A 7,500-nucleotide genomic window follows, 5' to 3' on the forward strand; every position below is an offset into this window, starting at 1 on the left:
TCTCATCTTAATGACATCCATCGAAAGTACTATACTTTTCTCCTGCAAATACATTATTACTTCATCATATGTACTGTGAATGAACTATTGCACAAATATGTGGAAATACTGATTCATTAAAGCCTACGGTTATGGCAGTAGTTACTTTATGTATGAATGGAAGAGATCATCGGCTTATTCACGTCATTTAAAAGTAATATTGATGGGTAGAATTAATAAAGCAGAGTATATTTTGAGATGAAATATTGTTAGTTTCTGGCCTCAATGTTGCTTGTAGTAACATAGAATTTTTATGAACCCCCAGAGATGGGTTTGACACGCTTTGTTCAGTTTATATTCAGTTGATGTGTTTATCTATTTTAATGGTGGCATAATTGGAAGCGTGCTGGTCTCACATTTGCTTAGCTGTGGGTTTGAATCCCGCACTTCTCTCCAATTCCCAGTAATAAATATTACCTGTCCCTAACAATCTAAGTACATAGGGCAAAGATGACGGCTTCGACCGCAGCCACACGCCTCCTGGCGTATGCTCCTTTTCTATTTAAGTCTTGATCTACTAGACAGCAATACACCAAAAATGCTATATATTTTCATAAGTCTAAATAAATCTTATTATTTGTATGGTTTATTGATACTCTTCTAGGAAATATACTGAATAAAAAAGTAATAAAAAAACTCTGATGAAAAAAGACAAGGAAGGGAGGACTCATTCATCAGTAATACTTGGATGTGCTAATTCAGCACTATGAATCGAATCAACAAAAAATGAAAGGTGTACAAATTAGTACGAATGCAGTGAAGAGATAAAGCTCTAGGGCGTAACATTAAAGGAGATAGAAAAAAAAATGAGATGAAAAAAAAAAGAGGATGAGGAGAAGGTGAGGTATTGAGATATGATGAAATAGGGTAGAAGATGGGAAGACCTTCCACCAGGATTCACCTAGATTCGTCCAAAGCCGTCTCCTTTGCCCTATGCACTTGCTGAGGCAGGAAACAGTCACTGCAGGAAATTAGAAAGACGTGCGGGAGTTGAACCCATGACTAAAAGAATATGAGACTCCGCACATTCATGATTGCACCACCAGCCCACTCGGAGATGGTAAAAGGGAAAGGTGAATGATAAACATAATAGAGTTTGAGGGTACAGCACAAATTAGAAAGGGGAACTTGGAATCAAAACTATTTTTTTTTTCTCTATGGAAGTATGTGCATGTAAAATGACTGAACTAGGATCATCATCAAAACCTCCCCTGGAAACCACAGATTATCCCCGTGGTTAATTTTGCCACATTATACATGTACATATGACAATATATTCCTGTCCCGTCAACGCTCCATTTGGATTCATGTACACTCCTGTATATTCAAGCTTCCATGCTGGCTTATTTGTTCAATGACATGATAGTACACTCTGCTAGTGGAAACCTGTGGAAATGTTGGGGAAGTGTACACCTGCACCTGTGAAAGTGTGAAAGTATGGCGTCACAATCTAGTGTAAATGACAAGGAATAAAGATCAGTGCCCTGATCTCGACTTTTACCCCATAAGTTTTTCTCATTGCAGATGCAATGACAGATTCTGGATCACTATGTAAAAAGCATAACCAACAGGACATGGCAGCCAGCTGTTCTTAGATTCTAAGATGTTGTGTAACCGAACCTTTGTTTGTTAGTTTTATGGGCCAAAAAGTGTTCCTTCCTGACTGCTACAGGCGTCCTCCAACTAAAGCTCACTTTGGCGTCCATTATGCCATCAGCGAGACGAAAGTGTGTCTGGTAACCATGAAACACAATAACTGGTTAGTGAAGCTTTTTGGTGTACTAAAAATACATATTGCGGATCTTATAAAGATTTTGCATCTTTGCCATAGTTGTCCATGCAATGGCGGTCCGTCGTATGATACATAATCCGTCACTTTACTATGTCAGACTTTTCCTAGGGACCAGGTAACATCAACCGGGGATGACTTGTATATCTATACCTTGTATGATTGTAGCTAACATCTAACTTTTCTAACCTCCGTGTAAAATGCACGAAGTCTATGGCGAATTGGAACGTATGTTGCCGCATTTCCTGATCTTTATTTCAACCATTGTTCAATCAAGTGTGAAATACAGTAGTCCTCGCAAAACTGTATACAGACTAACTACATAGGTATCTCTGCGCTTCTTATTTGGTTTATTGATACCAGAACTTCTTTTTACTTAAAGTGCCACAGTTTGCTGACCATTTGAAAAGAATTCGAACATCACACTCATTGATCCATATCTAACTCTGTAGATCATTCATAATATAATTAATTCGCCATTCAATCAAACTAATTATGGGGAAAAATCATAGCTGTAGTATTTTCACAATTAAGTGCAAAATAATTCAAGTATTTTTTTTTTTTTGGGGGGGGAGCATACGTACAGTTTATCATTAATGACATAAATCTTCTGGTAAAGTAACATTTATGACATATGAGAATTTGTAAATCTTTTAATGTTATTCAGGTTTCAGGATTTCTAGACACAGACTTTTGAAAAAGTACTGACTAGGTTAAACTCAGTCATATTGGAGTATATCACTTCTTTCTTAATTGATCCAGTTTGTGTATTTGATTATGAACTGCAGCAGTTTATGTTTTTTTAAGTTTTATGTAGAATAAAGTTTTATGACAATATCAATTACCAAGCTCGTAAATAATGCCGAAAATATTTACTGTTCCTTTCTATGGTTTTGTATTTCTTCTTTCACTTTCAACTTTCTTTCCATTACTGTCTTAAGTATGTCTTTCACCATATCTTTCTGTAGGAAGTAATTAATGTTTCTTTATGAGGTGAATTAAACGGAGGTAAAAATTTTCATCTTTTCTTCGCGAATAACATTACACTTGGCTTGTCAATTAACACCAAGGGATTCCCCACTGGGATCCTCAATCCACTCCCTACACCACCTTTGCACCGACGTCACGAGTTTCTTAGTCCAATGATTCTTACTGTTACAAGAGTCTATTAGTCACTATATAGTTTTCATTATGCTGATATAAGACATCTATTACAGAGAATATGGTATATTCCATACAAAGAATACCGTAGGGTGAAAACTGTGCAGAAAAATATGTCGAATATTCATCAGTAAAAATTACATTTGCATGCCAGGGTATAACTTTACATTGCATGAGACATAATCTGAAGAAACTTTTGATCCTGTTTTATTACCCTCACTCCTAAACCCATTTCTAATGCAAATAAAAATTTCTGGCATTAGAGAGAACATTCTGAATTAAGTGTTTCCAACGAAATTCTTCATTCAGACTATGCTTACGTGACTCGTCAACATTTTAACTCCTTCAAAATGGGTATACCCTCGCAGTGAGATTAACTTTCACTGCACAGGCGATTTTCCGTGGCTGAATAGAATTACTTGTTGACAGTCAGATCAGGTTCACGAGTTGCCAGTCGCCGTAAGAAAGGTAATTTAGATAGGTTCAATTATTTCGCTGCGCAGGGCTAAATAAAACTGATATCGAGACAAGGATACGGAAGTCGTCAGTAGCAGTAAAAGTGTTGAATCCTCTGCTAGTAAACTAAATAAGACCTGTATAAGACACCAACGTGCCGAATGTTTTTATGAAAATAATTTCAGTCCTTTCACTATGGTAACATCATTCAGCTAAATAAGATGTGTTAGAGGGAGTTTACACGTGTCTAACGGTTCGTCGAACGCGGTTCGATAGACACGTGTTTAAAGTGATGTGTGAACGTGTGAACGGGGTATTTGGGGTTTAACCAACGTGTCAGCTAAATAAAAATGTCTGGTTTCGCTGTCTGGCGTTCGTCGTCTAGTGCTCACCTTCTAGCATTCGCCGTAAAGCGTTTGTAAAAATATCTGTAAACAATTCATCTAAATGAAGGCATTGATTAAAAAAAAGTCTTGGATGAACTAAGATATAATTAATCAATCGAGTTACAGGAATAAAAAGATCAACTAGATGGGAAATCTAATTTTATTTTACTATATTCCTTCGCATAATGACTATTTTTCATTCCGTATAACATAGGGCGATTTTTTAATGCAAGGATGCTACCGTTGTGAAAGGGTTAGAAAACCCACAAAATTCAATTGACATTTGTGATGTTTTGATTACCATTTTATCTACCATTCATTGTGGGCTGTGGGTTTCTTATGTTTATACAATAAAAGATAATGATAACTTTCGAACAGACACAAGTTCTATATGTTCCCTCCTTATGCAAACACGGACGATGTTATTTCATATGTTTACTTTTATTTCATTACGAAAAGAAACAGAAGCTACTTCTAAGAATTCAATTTCATATTCATTTTAACCTATTATGTAAACATTGATATTATCATTTGGCATAGACTTTTTACTTTGTGCCATGATGCTTACAGCATAATCCACATGTTTACTAAATACTTTTTTCTATTTCCTTTTCAACTTGTGTAGAAATCATTCTTTAGCTCCCTCTGACGTCTTATTGACACTGACGTATTCTTCCAATGTAAAGGTTGAATGATATCATATGCAACTTCATATATATTTTTAATATATTATTCAATGTCAAAAGTCTTTATACTAAGTTGAGTTCTATATACATTGCCCTGTAGGATGATAAAGGTAATATCTCTACATACAAGAATTTTCAAGTTACGGTTATCTAAAAAGATGTGACTTTGAATTCGACCATAAAAAGTCTCTAAATGTATAATTATAGTTATCTATATGATTTATAACTGGAAGAAGAATATATAATCTATCTCGTAGTGTAAAATGAATCAGACAATTATTCTTTGTGAAATCACAACCAAAAATATATTTGCCCATTTTCAGTTAACTTGAATTCGCCCTTCAACCAATTACTCCCACTGCACACCTTTTCTGATATTTTTAGGGCAATTTATCCAGACATTTAATTATGATGTTGTAAAAAAAATAAGTAAACAGACAAAGAAATGAACAAACAATCAAATAAAGAAACAAAAACTCAACCATTAGGGATAACTAAATGATTACTCAAGCTTACAAATCTTGAGTGCTTGGTACTTAACCATTCTCTCTAGAGTTGTAATTTAGCTAAACAATATCCTCAAATGATAGTATACCAACTTATAAGAATTTCTATCAAATATATGAACCCCAGATATATACAGCTTAGCTTAGCTCTGTAATTCTCTCTCTCTCTATATTCAAAAAGGGAGACGAAATGAAGCCAATAAACTACAGGCCTATAAGCTTAACTTCAATAATAGGAAAAATGATATAAACTATCATCAGAGTTCTGGAAAGTAACTGTTCAATAAATGATAGGCAGCATGGATTCAGACTGAAGCGTTCTTGCGTAACTAATGTACTCTAATTCTACAATACGGTCATCTCAAATAATGATAAAAGAAACAATACAGATTCGATATATCTGGACTTTGCGAGGGATTTTGATACCGTCCCGCAGGAAAGACTACTTGCTAAAATAGCTTCACACGGAATAAGCAGTAGCCTATTAAGCTGGATTAGTAATTGATTAAACGATCGTAAATAAAAAGTTGTTCTAAAACTCAAAACTTCATAATGGAATTTTTTTACAAGTGGAGTTCCTTAGAGTTCCGGTCCTGAGCCACTTCTATTCATAGTATTTGTAAATGTTATAGACCATGGACTGAAATCTATTGTCTCCAAATTTGCTGATGAAACAAAACTGTGTGGAATGGCAAATGATCACTTAAAGTAATTAGGTATTCAAGAATATTTAGATAAACCACAGCAATATTCTGAAAGGCGGCTAATAAAATTTAACACAAGTAAACGTAAGGTTATGCACATAGGTAAAAATAACAATAAGTACGATTACAATTTATTTGGAAAATTGTTAACATGAGTGGATAGTGAGAAGAATATCGTCGTAATTATCAGTGATGATCTCAAATCATCTAAGCAGTGTATTTCCGCCTCAGAAAAGGCAAATAATATTCTAGGACTGATTGTGTGATCTTTTGATTTTAAAAGTTCATCTCTCATTAACAAGGTATATACTCGTAAAACCATAGTTTGTCCTCATTTGGAATATACTGTATCTTTATAGTTACCAAATATCATTAAAGACATATTGGAAAATGTGCAACGGTAAGGCACAAAACTGATTAAAAAAATCAGAAATAAATCATACAAAAACCGACTGAGGATATGAAGCTATTTTCTCTAAAAAAAAGCGTAGACGTAGCGGTGATTTGTCACAGCCCTTTAAGATTCTAAAAGGAGTTAAAATCATTAGTGACGAATTTTTCGCAATGAATGTGCATCAGACAAGAAATAATGACACTGTCATGAAGTAGATTTAATTTGGAAGTGGGTAGAGACAGCTTCGCCAACCACGTAGTAAATGAATGGAATAAACTTCCTATAAATAGAAACATCCTGTAAAGCCTGCCATTTTTTATTCATTTATTCTTTATTTACTATTTAGTGGTTATAATCTGTTTGATTTTATGTATCATTTATTACAAATTATTGATATTTTCTTCATATATTATATGTTCTAATGTATTTATTTGTTTTATTCTGTTATCAAATACTTTATTTATTTATTTATATGTATGTATATATACATACACACACACACACACACACACACACACACACACACACACACACACACACACACACACACACACACACACACACACACACACACACACACACACACACACACACACACACACACACACGACTCGGTGGCGCAGTTGGTAGAACGCTGAGCTGCCACGAAAGTGGCCCGCAGCTCCTGGTTCGAATCCTGCCCAGGGCCGAAATTATTTCGGTGCTGCTGCGCTTCGGGTCGTTACTCTGACTCTCGTGGGCGGGGAGTTGGGTGTGTGTGTGTGTGTGAAAGGTCATAGCATTACACATAGATCGGACCTACGAGCTCTGAGCTCTCTTCCGGGAGGGAAATAGCTGTCGATCACTAGTCCAACACGTGATCCAAAGACCAAGTGAACACACACACACACACACACACACACACACACACACACACACACACACACACACACACACACACACACACACACACACACACACACATATATATATATATATATATATATATATAAAGTCACAGTTTTACAAAGCTATATGATACACAGTTGACAATATTGCACGGACAACATGGATTAAATATAGGCCGCTTGGGAACGCTGAAAGGATCTTGACACTCTGTGTAGGCGGACATTTTGCCCTAGAGGGGGAGGGGAAGGGGGAGGGAGAGGAGGGCAGTCAGGTAGGATGGCCCATCTCGCAGGGACACTCCGATGGTCAAGAGAGGGTTGGTTAGGTGGAGGAGGGGAAAGGAAGGAGGTGGGTGTTGCTGCCGATAGACTCCAAATCTAGAGGAAGAATTAAATAGTGGGATGTCAGAAATCATGTTGGATTGAACGTTGATTATTGGAGCTCTTTTCCTTATGTGGATGGCTTCAAGCATTTTTAATTCCTTTATTTTG

Source organism: Oratosquilla oratoria, chromosome 13 (genome assembly GCF_046742065.1).
Source record: "Oratosquilla oratoria isolate Oo_2021 chromosome 13, ASM4674206v1, whole genome shotgun sequence".
NCBI classification, from domain to species: Eukaryota; Metazoa; Arthropoda; class Malacostraca; order Stomatopoda; family Squillidae; genus Oratosquilla; species Oratosquilla oratoria.